This window comes from Montipora foliosa, chromosome 12 (genome assembly GCF_036669935.1).
Source record: "Montipora foliosa isolate CH-2021 chromosome 12, ASM3666993v2, whole genome shotgun sequence".
Taxonomy (NCBI): Eukaryota; Metazoa; Cnidaria; class Anthozoa; order Scleractinia; family Acroporidae; genus Montipora; species Montipora foliosa.
The window spans coordinates 7,925,627-7,940,626 of record NC_090880.1 but is presented as its reverse complement, the minus strand read 5'-3'; the positions used below and the strand labels follow the sequence as shown (position 1 = coordinate 7,940,626).

The following is a 15,000-nucleotide window of genomic DNA, read 5'->3' as shown; positions in this document are numbered from 1 at the left end:
TTTCCTCAGTGGCTTCTCTTAGCAAAATTTAGCATGTAGATTTTTCCACACCTGTGAGGACCCTATAGACCGTATTCATAAATGGCGGCCAAGAAATTATTCTTTTGTCTTTACGCTAGTCATCCTCACTAGCCTCACTTTGTGGCAAAAGTTCTCTTGAATTTTGTCCGTGCTAACGAGGCTAGCTAGTGAGGATGATTAGCATAAAGACGAAAGAATAATTACTAGGCCGCCATTTATGAATACGGTCCATGCTGTCAATCAATCAATCAATCAATCAATCAAGTCAGCGTGGGATTGAGGTTCCCCTCAGTATCTGAGCCAGAGGCTCATGTATAAAACGCATGACAAAAGCAGAACTAAAAAATAAAAGTAAACACATAATAACAATAATATCAAAATTAAGTAGGAGTTACATACATGAAATTATAATCAATTGTTATCTAACTATAATAAACTAGATAATACTTAGTTGTAAATATATACTCATCAAGCCCAAACAATGAAAACAATTTACGATTGGCAATAATTACACAAACAACTAGCCCGTCATCCATGACATGACTTAGAACAGCTCCTAGGCCATAACTTGATGCATCACAGGCCAGCCGTAACTCCCTATTCAAGTCATAGTGAACTAATAGTGAATCACTAGTAAGACCTTCCTTACAGCCCTCGAAAGCTGTTTGACATTCCTTTGTCCAATCCCACAGAACATTCTTTTGCAAAAGCTTATGCAACGGTGCTAATGTTGTGGCTAGACCTGGCATGAAAGAATGATAATATTGGACCATGCCTAGGAACGACCTTGATTCACTTACGTTCCGAGGGGCTGGTGCTTCCTTTACTGAACCGCGCACCGGTGGCTCAGTTGGTTGAGCACCGGGCTGTCACGCGGGAGGTCGTGAGTTCAACTCCGGCCGGACCAACACTCAGGGTCTTTAAATAACTGAAGAGAAAGTGCTGCCTTTGTAATTACATCTGCAAATGGTTAGACTCTCTAGTCTTCTCGGATAAGGACGATAAGCCGGAGGTCTCGTCTCACAACCCTTCAATGTTCATATTCCTGTGGGACGTGAAAGAACCCGCACACTTGTCGTAAAGAGTAGGGCATGTAGTTCCCGGTGTTGTGGTCTGTCTTCTGTGATGTATCATGGTTGGGAGGGTAAATGCTCGGAGATATTAGCTACACCAAGCTACTCTAAAAAAAAAAACAGAGGGTAAATAAAGCTCTTTTTCTACTTGTTTCTTCAATGCATAAGAACTCGACGGGCTTCTACAAAAATTGGCTTTACATCCCCTTTCATGTGCCTCAAGCCCCGTCATACTTGCATAGCTGTCGCTGAACAAATCATTATATTTTGACAGAAGAGCTTGTAGTTGACCCTCGGAACTGGTCTTGTTTTCACTAGGGACACTAAAAATCTCACCCCATGCCAATTTGATTTGACTCAGCCAATTTTTGCCAAGTAGAGTAGGCTTTCTGCTATAATTAACTACTACTACTGGTAGAGAATAGTGTTTGTTCTTATAAACAACATCACACTGCATTTCACCTGACACATCAAGCCTTTCACCTGTGTATGTCCAAAGCACTACCTTTGATGCTGTTAAGGGTATGTCTGCAAACGTCTCTTGATATAAACTGTGTGGCATTATGGAATAGTCTGCAGCAGTATCTACCACTATTTTACAAGATTTCCCATTGATAATCATGTCTACCGAGTAACCTTGGGAATTGGGGCTGTTTGTGTCAAGTGAGTACAGGGAATAGAGGACTTATTCATCCTCGCTACCTGATTCAGATCTGTACAAATTGTGCACTGCCCTTTTCTTGGTTTCATTTTTGTTTCGACAAACAGATGCTAAATTACCAATCTTAGAACACCGATAACATTTTGCAGACTTTAATTTACATGACTGACCTGAATGTTTACCCCCACACCTAAAACATTGTTCATTGTTCAATGTTCTTAATCTTTGTTGTCAACTGGTTCACTTGCGAACCCTCCCCTCTCGTAAGGTGTACCCGGAACTCCTGGGTGTTTCTCTCAGTCATCTCCATAGCTTAGGCAATCCTACAAGCCTTCTCGAACGTCGAATCCTCTGTGTTCAGCAATTTATTTTGTATCTTCGGGTTGCTGAGTCCGCAAACTAATCGGTCACGTAGAGCTCTATCCAAGAACTCACCATAATTAAAATGAATGGCAAACTTCTTCAAGGCCAGCACATAATGATTTGATTTGATTTTCTGTTTTGGATTGTAATGTTTCTCCAAAGCACTTACAATCTCAGTGAACGGGGTATCTTTGGGCTTCACAGGTGCCAACTGAATAAATTACTTAGAGTTGAATATACCTCCGCTCTCACCTCTGTGAGGAATATTGCACGTTTCCTCTCGGCCACCACACGATTGGCTTGCGTGCTGCCCTCTCCTGTTGTTTCTATGATGTTATTGGCCGTGAACAACATTTCCATCCTTTCCACATAAGAATGTTTCACGCTCGGCGATGAACTCGCCCACGCGTCCGGAAAGTCCACTTGCACCAGTTCTGGTCCTTTTGTAAGCTACAACACACACAGTGTTGTCCGGAGATCTTGCTCTGATGATTGTTGGCTAATCCAATCCCGTCTTCGTCGCCAAAATGTAGTAAACTAGCATTTAGCATAACACACAAGATGGCGGGTTTTAACCACTTTATTACCAAGGCATCATTGGTAAAGCCGCACCCAAATACTTATATATTACAGTCATCAATCATTTAACAAGAGCAGTACAACATGAGTGACCACGCAGGAACCCAGACATGTTAGGGGAGAAGACAGGTTGAAAAGCATCATACAGTTGATCGAACATGACTTTCTCCATTATTTTTGGTAGTGCCGAGAGGATGCTAATAGGTCTATAGTTCGTCACTAGCATCACCTTTTTTTGAAAACTGGTGTGACATTGCTCAATTTCCACTCATTTGGCCACCTAGAGGTTCCTATGCAATGATTTAGGAGATTGGTGAGTGGGACAGCAAGCGCTGGTGTAGACAGTTTCAAGATCTTTGGTGTGATGTTATCTGCTATCTGAATTTAGCCAGCGAAGATGAGGTGCAGAAACCGTAGTCTCGAAATAAGAAATCTCAATCTTGATAAGGTTCGCCGTGAGACTGAAGGCAAGGAAATAAGTTGCAAGTAGATAAGCATATCGCTTAGAAATCGGAAAGCTCACTTCGGCGTGACCAGCCGCCATTACCACCACGCTCTTCATCCCAACTAAACTCTAATGCTGTGGTGTAAATTCGCCTTCCTCACCTAGTGGGTAGTGCATGAAAATAGCGAATTTAAACCATCTGTGTTCTAATATTGAGATCTTGGTAACGGCCGTATTTGCACGAACACAATGAGCAGATTTACAAAACTGCAAAAATAAAAATAAAAAATAAAGAAAAAACACTCGTGGGAATAGCCTTAGTAGTGTGTGTGTAAAAGGCCGGGCCCAAGACACATCTACATCTACATATTCCAGCACTCGGCAAAGTCCCTTTTTGACTTATGGCTGTTTCTGCTTAGGTGGTCTCATAAACCGTAAGCCTTTTTAGAGACATTGTTCCCAAGATGGCCACTTCTTCTGGAGAGAACAGGACAGCCAGAACATCAAGGACTATATCCCGTACTCTTACTGAATAGTGTGCGGGTTCTTTAACGTCCCACTGGGAACTTATGAAAATAGAAGGTCTATGTGAAACAAGACCTACGGTATACAATTCTGATCCAAGAAGACTTGAAAGTCTAACCATTTGCAGATGAAATGACAAAGGCAGCACTTTCTCCTCAGTTATTTTAAGATCCTCAGTGTCAATCCGGCCCAGGTTCGAACCCGCGACCTCCCGCATGACAGCACGATGCTCAATCAACTGAGCCACCGGTGTGTGGTATCACTGCCGGACACCTCCAGCCTCCACTGTCATTTACAATCGGCTAATTTACTAGCCCCAGTCAAATCCAGCAAGCATATTGTAAAGGGGGCAGTGAGAATTACTTTGAAAGTATATTAAGAGTTCCAACACTGTAAGGATTTTAGCACAGTATACACCTTATTTCAAAATGGCCGTCATTTTGGTATTCTTTTTGTTTCATTGTAAACTAGCCCTTTTGGCCTCGCTTTCAAACGTAAAATTCAAGAGAATATTTAACCGAGGCCAAGAAGGGCCACTTTGCAATAAAACAAAAGAATACTAAAATGGCGGCTATTTTGGAATAAGGTGTATTTAGTAGAGGAGTTTTTCTTCTTGAGGTTACTGGATGTGACATTGTTCCCCGTTTGGCGGGGCACTGTGTCCGCCACAGTTATGCTGCCACACGCGATCTCGTTCTCTCAGACTTCTTGGATTGGCCAGTGGCTTATGTACGCCGACTAACTCATAGTTTATGAATAGAAAAATCATAAAACGTAGAGTTCCCCAGGGTTCTATCCTGGATCCACTTCTCTTCCATATATTTTTAAACGACGAGAATTTCTTGAACATCTCAGGCTCTCTACGACTATACTCTGATGACACAACAGCATACTCTTGAAGCACTAATCCGCCTACACTGCAAATGAACCTACAAAACAACCTTAATCTTCTCACCACTTGGTTTCGTGCGAACTTTTGCACTGTGAACTACACTAAATCTCAATCAATCTCCTTTAACAGAGCAACTCTACCAGTACCCTTCACAATCGACAGAAATGAACTAGATAACACTAGCCAAATCAAACTTCTTGGAGTAACTAGCGACAACTCTCTCTCCTTTCAAGTACATATCAAGGAATTCTGCCGTAAAGTATATACAATGGTGTCAATCCTCCGTCGCATTCGCAAACTTATTCCTCAAGAGACAATGCTCAAACTTTACATGGCATTCATACTATTCATACTGCCCCATCTTGAATACGCAGCCCCACTATTCCTAGGCCTGAACAAAGTTCTATCTTAAAGAGTAGAGACATCAAATGCATTTGCTTTGAGGACTCTTCTTACACTTCCTAAGTCAACCTCCTACGATGAATTAATAAAAGTTTCAAGTTTAAAAAACCCGCAGCCCCGGCGGATCGAACAGTCATTGGTACTGGTACAGAAAAGAATCTACTGCCGGCAGTACACCAAATTACATAAGCGAAATGTCCATACAAAGAAACAGCGATCACAACCTTCGGGGACACCATAAGCTTGTACTTCCCCAACCAAATTCTTCGTACAAGATACACTCTTTCTCTTTCCAAGTTGAGAACTACAGAATCGCTTTCACTGTTTAGAAATTAAATCTCAAACGAATGACATTGTATTTCATGCAAATAGATCGCTCGTGTTCACATCTTTAATCTGATCACTTTATAAATTGATTGTTTTTTTAATTTTTTGATTTTCATTTTTAATATTCTATTTTCTTCTTCTTCTTCTTATTATTATTATTATTTAAATACAATACTGCACATTTGCATTCAAACGAGCTTTTGCTCATTTGCAATATGTGGGTCAAGTTACTTACACTGGCCTACAGTCAGACGAAGGCAAAAAAGCGACGACGTTTGACATGCCATCGTCGCTTTTCTTGAATACTCGACCTCATTTATTGACTGGTTGCCACATAAATTAATAAAATTGTCGGCTTTCGACGATCTCAAATTTTGAGTGCATTCGTAAAAGACTTTTTTTACCGGGATTTTTCACTCACTGTTGTCCACAGCTAGATGGCCTGCAACCTGAACTTACTGTTGCCCGTCACAACATTGCCAGCGCTTTCCCTCCATGCGTAACAAACCCTTGATATGAGCCGTGCAATTTGCGGCAACCTCCTTCACATGAACATTCTGTGAGCAAAAGAATTTTAATTAGAATATGATTGACATTGTTTACGAGCTTTTTGTTTCAGTCGGGTGGACAAGCTAAACCAATCACATTAGGCAATGGAAATGAAATGAGCCAATCACTGCGTAAAGCGAATTTGGGCAGCCAGCACTATGTGCGGGGAAAAAACGTTTGAGCAACTAGTTGAGAAAGTGACACGAGGTTCCATAGCCAATCAACAACGGTAGAAACCCAATGGCAAAAAATCATAAAGCGTAACGAAGCGCTGAGCGACTGATTACGAAATCTTTAAAAGGCGGGTGATAGAACATTTTACTTTGGGGAGGGGGTGCCAGCTACTGTACGTCAATTGGGTTTATGGTGTTTTTCGCCCGTCAGTCGTTTCGCCAACACGTAATCGTCTTGTACCATCTTAAAATGTTTAGATTGATGTCTGCCATTAATTTACGCGTACGTAACGTAAAATGCTGCAGGTCTAAGCCACAAATTGCCATTGCAAGTTGTCCTTTTCAAATTCAGTTCCTTACTGGCGCAGTTTATCCATCTTCGATTCTAGAAACTATCTGAACTACATGGACACACTACCACTGCCACCCAAGCATAGGATTAGCGTCTGTTGTAACACTAAGATTTGTGAGAAAGTGGAAATTGAAGTCCAAGCTAGCCATTAGCTTAAATAGTTCGTTGTCTTTGAAGTCACTAAAAATATTGAAAAGTGGAAAGTCTGGGGTTCGAGTGACCTTGCCTCAAGGAAAGGTGTTGAGCTCAGGGGCAAGCTTTTTCATAACATCATCAGCAGAAAACATGGGACAATAAAAAGTACCTTAGAACTAGGACGGAAGTCTCCAATCGAGATATGCACGGGATCAAGTTCATACGAATGATGCGATGAACAGGAAACAGAATAAGTGCTGTTTGGAAATGAGAAGAAAATAAGAAAACAAATTATAGAATTTTATCCATGTGATGAAATGTCTAACAATAGAAAATGGTCCCACAAGTTTTACGTATATATATAACTGCAGACAGTACTGTTTCGGCCTTCTGGGCCTCATCAGTGCTGATGTCTGGGATGGAGGTTAAGCTTATAGCGCCACCCCAAATGTCCCACACATGTGGTACATCTAAGCCATGCCACAGTGCTTAAACTAGCGAGCTAGTGAGCATGCGCAATTGCCAGCGGCATTGACTCATCCCAGTGGAGTGCTCAAGTTGGACATGAAACTAAAAGCTTTGTAATGCCAAAGAGCTATATCTAACTGCAGACAGTACTGTTTCGGCCTTCTGGGCCTCATCAGTGCAGTGCTGATGTCTCGGATGGAGGTTAAGCTTATAAAGCCACCCCAAATGTCCCACACATGTGGTACATCTAAGCCACGCCAGAGTGCTCAAACTAGCGAGCTAGTGAGCACGCGCAATTGCTAGCGGCAATGACTCATCCCAGTAGAGTGCTCAATTTGGACATGAAAGCAAAAGCTTTGTAATGCCAAAGAGCTATATCTAACTGCAGACAGTGATATCGTAAAACTTTATTCAAAAACCAAATAAAAACAATATTTACAAAATTACTCAAGAGAAGAGGCTACAGCTAAAAGAAAAATACAAGCTTATCAGCATAGACTTAACATACAGCTGGATGAACCCAGATAGAATTAAACTTAGCCTGAGAAAAGCGATGAAAGTCAACTTGGATCCTACGTTTAACATCAGCAATAATAAACTTAGCAATAGCTCTAGAGTCCTCTCCACCATTGTGAAAGGTAGCCTTATTACGAAATTTCCAAATACTGCACAGAATCGACTTGATGATGTACAAAAGCAGACAAAGGCACTTCCTTACAGGCACCGGGAATTGGTAAAAAAACACGAAGGGGCAATTGGGAACGAAGGGGGCTGACAAAAGCGCAGATAGCATAGGGACAAAACGAGACCAGACCAATTTACCCTACGACAAGCCAAGAAACAATGATCAATGGTCTCTAGACGGGCGCATAAAGCACAGCGAGGCGAGCGAATATAGCCCTAGGTGTGAAGAGAATGTCGCACCTTAACGGCACGGAGGGTAATCAACCATGCAAGATCATTTTTGTAGTTCTCAGTAAATGAATCACGGATCAGACCCCAATGCCGAGAAAGGGAAAACCGAGAGGGGACGAAGCCTGACCAGAGGGCAGGGAAAATCGGGATGGTGCAGAAATTTGCTAGCAAAACCTTGTAAAAGGCGCGAGACGTGTAAGTAAACCCAGGAGGTAAATCAGTGGCCTGAAAGGAAGAAAGGACACTCGCATAAAAGGCAGTGGGGCGGGCAGCGCATGGAGTCAGGTTATCACGCAGCCCGGCCCACTCCGGCCGCAAAGGAGCTAACACAGAGCCACAAAAATACTTAGCAAGGTAAAAACCCTTAGAACTAGAATCGGACACGGAAGTAAGTAAAGCCGCAAGCCGCAAGGCGCGGCCCTGGCAAGAAAAATCCTTTAAACCCAAACCTCCACTATCAACAGAACAAATAAGCGATTTACGAGCTACAGTCTCTAATCGAGCGCGCAACAAAAAGGGCCATATCAGACTATTAAGTTTACTATAAACCCATTTAGGGGGTACTAAAACGCGCGACACATAGAGCAACTTACTTAACGCTAATATGTTCAAAATAAGGACCTTCCCAATAAAGGACAAGGATCGCGACTTCCATCTAGAAAGAGTTTTGTCAAGTTTGGACAAACGCGGTTCCCAATTATCGCGCTCAACGTCAACAGTACCGAAGAATACGCCTAAAATCTTCATTTTCCTAACCCAAGTGAGACCAAGTGGCTCGTCAAGGCGGTCTTTCCAGGTACCAAGCCACATGGCCTCAGTCTTGGACAAATTAAGCTTCGCACCAGAGCCACGCTCGTAAAACGCAATCGCATCAAAAAGTGAGAAAAGGGAAGAATCGTTTTTGACAAAGGCTGTAGTATCGTCAGCATACTGGCCGACTTAAAACTGGACACCACCAGCCCCCGGCAAGAGAAAGCCTTCGATCGCGGGAGAGTCCCTAATACGGCAGGCTAAAACTTCAACGCAAAGAACATAAAGCATAGGGGACAGGGCGTCGCCCTGCCTGACCCCCCGCAGCAAAGGAACAGGATCGGAAAGGAAATCGTTAACTAGGATACGCATATAAGCGCCGTTATACAAAGTGAAAATCCAGCTACAGAAGGAGGGCCCAAAACCGAAGTGTTCTAAAAGATTCATCAGAAAGGACCGATTAACTCGATCGAAGGCGTTCTCCTGGTCTAAAGAGACGAGAATACCTGTCTCGCTGGTTCTCTCAATAAAATCTAGTGTATCGCGAAGAAGAGCCAAATTAGAAGAAATAGATCTACCTGGAACAGAACACGTCTGATCGGGGTCTACAATAGACCCCAACACTTTTTTCAAACGAAGGGAAAGGGCTTTTGAACAAATCTTATAATCCACATTCAGTAACGAAATGGGACGCCAGTTTTTTAGATTTCTACGATCATCTTTCTTATGAACAAGACGCGTAACACTCGATTTCATAGAGTCACACAGCTCACGATGGGCGAGAGACTCATTAAACATATCACCTAAAAGGGGCCCCAAGAGGGACCAGAACGCAGAATAAAACTCAACAGGTAAGCCATCAGAACCGGGCGTTTTGTTCCTATTAGAGAGGCGAAGGGCCTCGGACGCCTCGTTCAAAGAAAGAAGACCCTCGCATGATTCGCGCTCAGCTTCCGCTAACCGGCGGGTAACGTGCTCAAACAAATGGGATTGGGCTACAGGGTCAATTGGCTCTTCAGAAAATAGGGAAGAATAAAAACGCTCGTGAGTTTGAATCATGTCAGGGAGGGAAAAAACCTCTTTTCCCCTCAGAATCAAAGACGGAGCCTTTCTCGTGTCTCTCATTTTCAAGACCGAGAAAGAAACCAGAGGGAGACTCCCCCTCCTCTGCCCACTTAACCCTAATGCGAATCTTAGAACCCTTGAGCTCGGAATCTAAAAGCGACCGCAGAGCAACCTCTGAAGTCAGAATTTCAGGACTAGCAGAAACATCGCCCGAAGCCAAACGATTCTTCAGGGCAATTAAGCGATTGGTTATAAAAACCATTTGGGACAAGAGTGTTTACGACGAGAAAAGGCGATCGTAGTGAGCTTAATGTCAGACTTTAAACACTCCCAAAAATCGCGCTGAGAAGCAAAGCAATGCCGAAAGGCCAGAAACTGCTGAATTAAATCCGAAATCTCTAAACAAAAGGATTCGTCATCGAGGAGAGAATTGTTAAACTTCCAAACTCCCGGGCCTCGCAGGGGAAGAGCCGCAATATCATAGTCTAAAATAACAAAGTCATGATCTGAGAAAACGCATGGGAGAATATCCCACCTAGTGACTTGATTACACTGAAGCCGCGGGATCAAAAAGGTATCCAGTCTGCTGGCAATTGAATGGTCTGGGCTGAACCAGGTGAACTGCCTGTCTCGGGGATGCAAAAGACGCCAAGCGTCACGGAGGTTACGGCGAGATTTTAGGTCCGAGAAGCCGGAGTCGAGGGAAACCGACCTACCCAATTTGTCAAGCGCCGAGTCAAAACAATTCATATCCCCCCCGATCAGGAGCCGGGAGTTTGGAAGAAAAAAGGACGGGACCGACTGAAAGAAAATCTTTCTCTCAGCCGGAATCGTCGGCACATAAAGGTTAACTAGATTAAGATTGAAATCGTCAAACTTAACAAGTAAGCTGAGAATGCGCCCACTTTGATCCTTCTGCCAAACAGAAACATTATTACGAAAAACATCAGGACATAAGATAGCTACCCCCCCTCTCCTCCCGACAGCAGGGGCCCAGAATCTGGGGCCCGGCCACGAAGAGGAGAAGGAGCACAGAACAGCGTCATTCGAAATCATAGTTTCTTGAATGAAACAAAAGTCTAGGCGTGAAGCACGAAAGAAATCAGAGACCAGCGAAAACTTACGTTGACTTAAACCCCTAACATTAATCGTAGCGCACTTTAAGAAGGTTAAACTAAATGGGCGCATCCTCACTAACTACAGACAGACGAGACGACTTGCCCAAAGCAGCGCGTCGGGACGAGCCATGTCGAGATCTCTTCCTTCGGCGAGAGGGCCGCTCAGACACAGGAGACATATTATCAGGCACAGCGTCGGAATCCATCAGTTCAGATGTGGCAATACTCTCAGGCTCAGACTCGTCACTCTCAACACTCGTATCGGTCAGGGAAGAAACGGGAAATTCTTGCACTCCGGGAACTTGAACATCAGGGGAATCCTTGATGAGGCCTTGAGAAGTTAAAAGGTCAAGCGCAGGCTCAGAAGAAATGGCCAAGGCCAAGGGCTGGTCAAATTCAGCTTCCAGGGAATCGTCCTCAGACCTTGCCGAATCTTCCTCTGCATTCTCTCGTGGGGGGCTATCAAGATCCACGTCACCTGAATCAGCATTCTCAGCATCTAGAGTAGTGGGGGGGACATCCACGGGAGGAGGGTCAGCAGCAGGCTGGCTCGGGGGCTCAGCATCAACGGCATCACGATGAGAAAGCGGGCGGCGATACCAAGAGTGGCAGCAGTCAATGGCCATGTGGCCAGGTTCTTTACAAATACAGCATCGAACCCCAGCAGGACAATCACGGGCATGATGGCCAATTACTTCGCAGTTAAAGCAGAGCATCTGACGACACTCTTGGGCCAAATGACCTGGCTCGTTGCATCTTCTACAGGTCTTCACTTGGCCTTCGTACTGTACACGGAGAAGGTACTTACCAAAACGAAGGTACGACAGGATGGGGTCATTGATACACATGCGAAGAGTACGGATACCATTCTGAACCTGGGGGAAGCCCTGGACGGAGGAGCGACGCTGGGAGTAAACAGTGCCATACTTCGACAGACGGAAGGTCAAAGCCGAGTCAGGTAACTCAAAAGGAGCGTCGTACACAACAACATAAGACAAGGCTCTGCCTGCAAGATGAGCTGCATGAGGCTGGTTTCCAACAAAGAAAGACGACTGCTGCAGAAATTTGTTTCGGATCTCCTCTTTCGTAAAGGTGAGGACTACTGACCCATTCTGGGATCTCTGAAGGCAACGGACTGATGTCGGAGGAAAACCATCTCTCACTAAGCTATAAAAGATTTGCTTGGTCGTAACTGAGCTGTCAGGGAGTGTGAAGTATGCAGAAGCAGGACGATCAGGCATGACATTCAAAACATCAAAATGCTCTCTTTCAAAAGAAGACAGATAAGACCTGCGACGCGGAGCTACACTGGAAACTTTTGGACGAGAATCAACAGCACCAAGAGTCACTCTATTAGCATAAGAGCCTCCAGGACTGATATCCATGTGGGATGGCGAATCAGATTGGCCAGCTCCAGAAACAGAGGAAGGCACAGCCGTATTCTCCACAATATCAGACCACCGTGGGGATACAGGCGTAGGCTGTGACATACCGAAAAAACAATTTAGGGTAGGACCCACGCCGTTCCCTCCCGGCTGGTACTTAGGACAGGGTCCAACAAAAAAAAAAAGATAAAAGCCAATTAGTCTACCACAAACGTGCTATTTTTTATTTTTTTTCGTGAAAGACAGCCTTTATTCCAAATAAAAACTAAAACCAGCTATTTACAAACACACGCCACTAAAGAAGAGGAAGCACAGAAAAACCGATTGAAAACAAAAGCCGGAGTAAGCAGCTAGCCGCCAGAGCACGGGGCCCTAACGGTAGAGTCCATGAACAGCGCAAATTCCCTAAGGAGAGCCCCTGATAGCGGACACCGCGAACAGCGCACGAACAAAAGGCTACAACGATTTAAATGTACAACTAGATTATAACTCGGGGAAGTCCATTCTCCACGGCACAAAAACCGTCCAGAAGCCAAAGATCGCGAAAGCGAGATTGAGAAAGGCGTTTAGAATCCAGGAAGACCCTCTGTTTTAAATCATTACGGACATAACAGATAATTTCTCGATGGTCTTCTCTTCTGTTTTGAAAGGTGGCCCTATTCCGAAAGATCCAAATGCCGTAGAGTATGGATTTCACCAAGTGGCGTGCAATGCGGGCCCTCTTAGAACTAACAGAGGACCAGCGAAAGAAAAACACGGTTAAAAGACTTATAGCAAACTGGGAACCAAGCACCAGGGAGAGGGCAGGTGCAAAATGCGACCAGACCCTCTTGACCCTATCGCAGTTTAAAAAGCAATGGTCAATGGTCTCACGTCGGGGACAAGAGGCGCACTGACTAGAAGAGATAACACCCCAGTTACAGAGAGAATCGCGCACCTTGCCGCCACGAAGGATAATTAACCAAATAACATCATTCTTAAAATTCTCTGTAAAAGGATCCCGGACGAGAGACCAGTGACCATCGAGAGAAAACCCTGGCCCGATAACAAGAGACCACTGTCGATGTAGGATTGGCGGGGATGACTCAACGGACAAGAGTTTCTTATAGAGAACCTTAGAAACTAGAGCGCTGTCACCCACCCTTGACAAGGTATCCAAACAAGCCTCGTAAAAAGGAGTCGGGAAGACAGCGCTAGGAGCAGAATTATCACGCAAAGAAAACCATTCGGTACGCAGACAAGATAAACGGCGACCAACAAAGTATTTAAGCATAAAAAAGCTAGAATCCTAGGGAGAATTGAGAACATAAGCCATCCCCGCCAGTCTTAAGGCATTAGCCTTTAAGGGAAGGCTAATGACATTAATACCCCCATCCGTCGGTTTCAAAAAGAAGGTATTACGGCTGACCGTTTCCATCTTTGAACCAAATAGGAAGGGCCAAATCAAAGCATTAACACTTGCAGTGACCCAGGCTGGCAGAGTGAGAACTCTGGCCAGGTAAACCAGCTTACTTAAGCCAAGCATATTAATAATAAGAGCCTTGCCAGGCAAGGACAAGGACCTAGATTTCCAGAGATTGAGGGATTTCTCCAATTTCTCAAGCCTGGGCTGCCAATTCAAATGTTCGGTAGGGATAGTGCCGAAGATGACACCAAGGATCCTCATTTTCTTAACCCAAGTGAGGCCAAGTGGCTCATCAGAACGACTTCTCCAAGCCCCTAACCACATTGCTTCAGTTTTACTACGATTAAGCTTGGCGCCAGAACCATTTTCATAAACGGTGACGCAATCAAAAAGGTTGGTCAAGGATCGAAGATTTCTGAGGATCGCCGTGGTGTCATCAGCATACAGGCGAACACGCGCCTGCAGTCCTCTTGCACCAGCAAGGAGAAACCCCTCAATCCCAGGAGAGCTGCGGATAAGGGAGGCCAAGACCTCCACGCAAAGAACATAAAGCAAGGGAGACAGAGGGTCCCCCTGACGCACCCCACGCTCAAGGGAAATAACATCAATGAGCCAACCGTTCAGAGTAATTTGCATGAATGCGCCGTTGTAAAAGGTGGAAATCCATCGACAAAAATCAGGACCGAAACCATAAACCTGAAGGAGCTTTAGACGAAAAGAACGATTGACTCGATCAAATGCTTTCTCCTGGTCAAGACTTATGAAAATGGCAGACTCATCAGTCCGTTGAATGTAGTCAAGGACATCGCGCAAAAGGGTAACATTTGAAAAAATGCTTCGGCCTGGAACAGAACAGGTCTGGTCCGGGTGAATAATGTGCTCAAGGACTTTAGAGAGGCGCAAAGTAATCGCTTTAGAAATTATCTTGTAATCTACATTCAAAAGAGAGATGGGCCGCCAATTCTTTAAATGCTTGACGTCACCACGCTTCTTAAAAATCAAGCGGGTGACACTGCCCTTCATTGAGGGACATAATTCGCCGTCAGCAAAACATGTATTAGCAACACAAAGCAAAAGGGGACCCAACGACTCCCAAAAATGTAAATAAAATTCCACCGACAGCCCATCAGATCCGGGTGACTTTCCGGTATTAAGGCTTCTGACGGAGTTCAATAACTCCTCACTAGACAGGAGACCCTCGCTCCTTTGAGAAGGAGAAAGGAATTTTTCCACGGAATCTAAACAACGTTGTTGTGAAGGAAGATCAATAGGTTCATTAGAAAAGAGACTTGAATAAAACTGCACGTGTGCACGCTCGATTTCTTTACGTGTAAAAACCTCGACATCGTTAGAATCTGGAATAAAAGTAAGAATATTACGCTCAAAGCGCTCACGCT

The 15,000-nt window shown here is 44.3% G+C and overlaps 2 protein-coding genes across 4 annotated transcripts in view; one reads left to right on the top strand and one right to left on the bottom strand.

Annotated features, from left to right (window-relative positions):
- Nucleotides 1-794, top strand: part of LOC137980244 (EGF-like repeat and discoidin I-like domain-containing protein 3) — a 32,193-nt gene extending 31,399 nt beyond the window's left edge. For all 3 annotated transcript variants that reach the window (XM_068827642.1, XM_068827643.1, XM_068827641.1), the window contains one exon: nucleotides 1-794. This exon is cut by the window's left edge and continues 533 nt beyond it. The gene's annotated coding sequence lies outside the window, so the exon portion shown is untranslated.
- LOC137980243 (putative serine protease K12H4.7) overlaps nucleotides 1-15,000 on the bottom strand; it is a 213,620-nt gene that overhangs the window by 39,815 nt on the left and 158,805 nt on the right. The window lies entirely within an intron of this gene.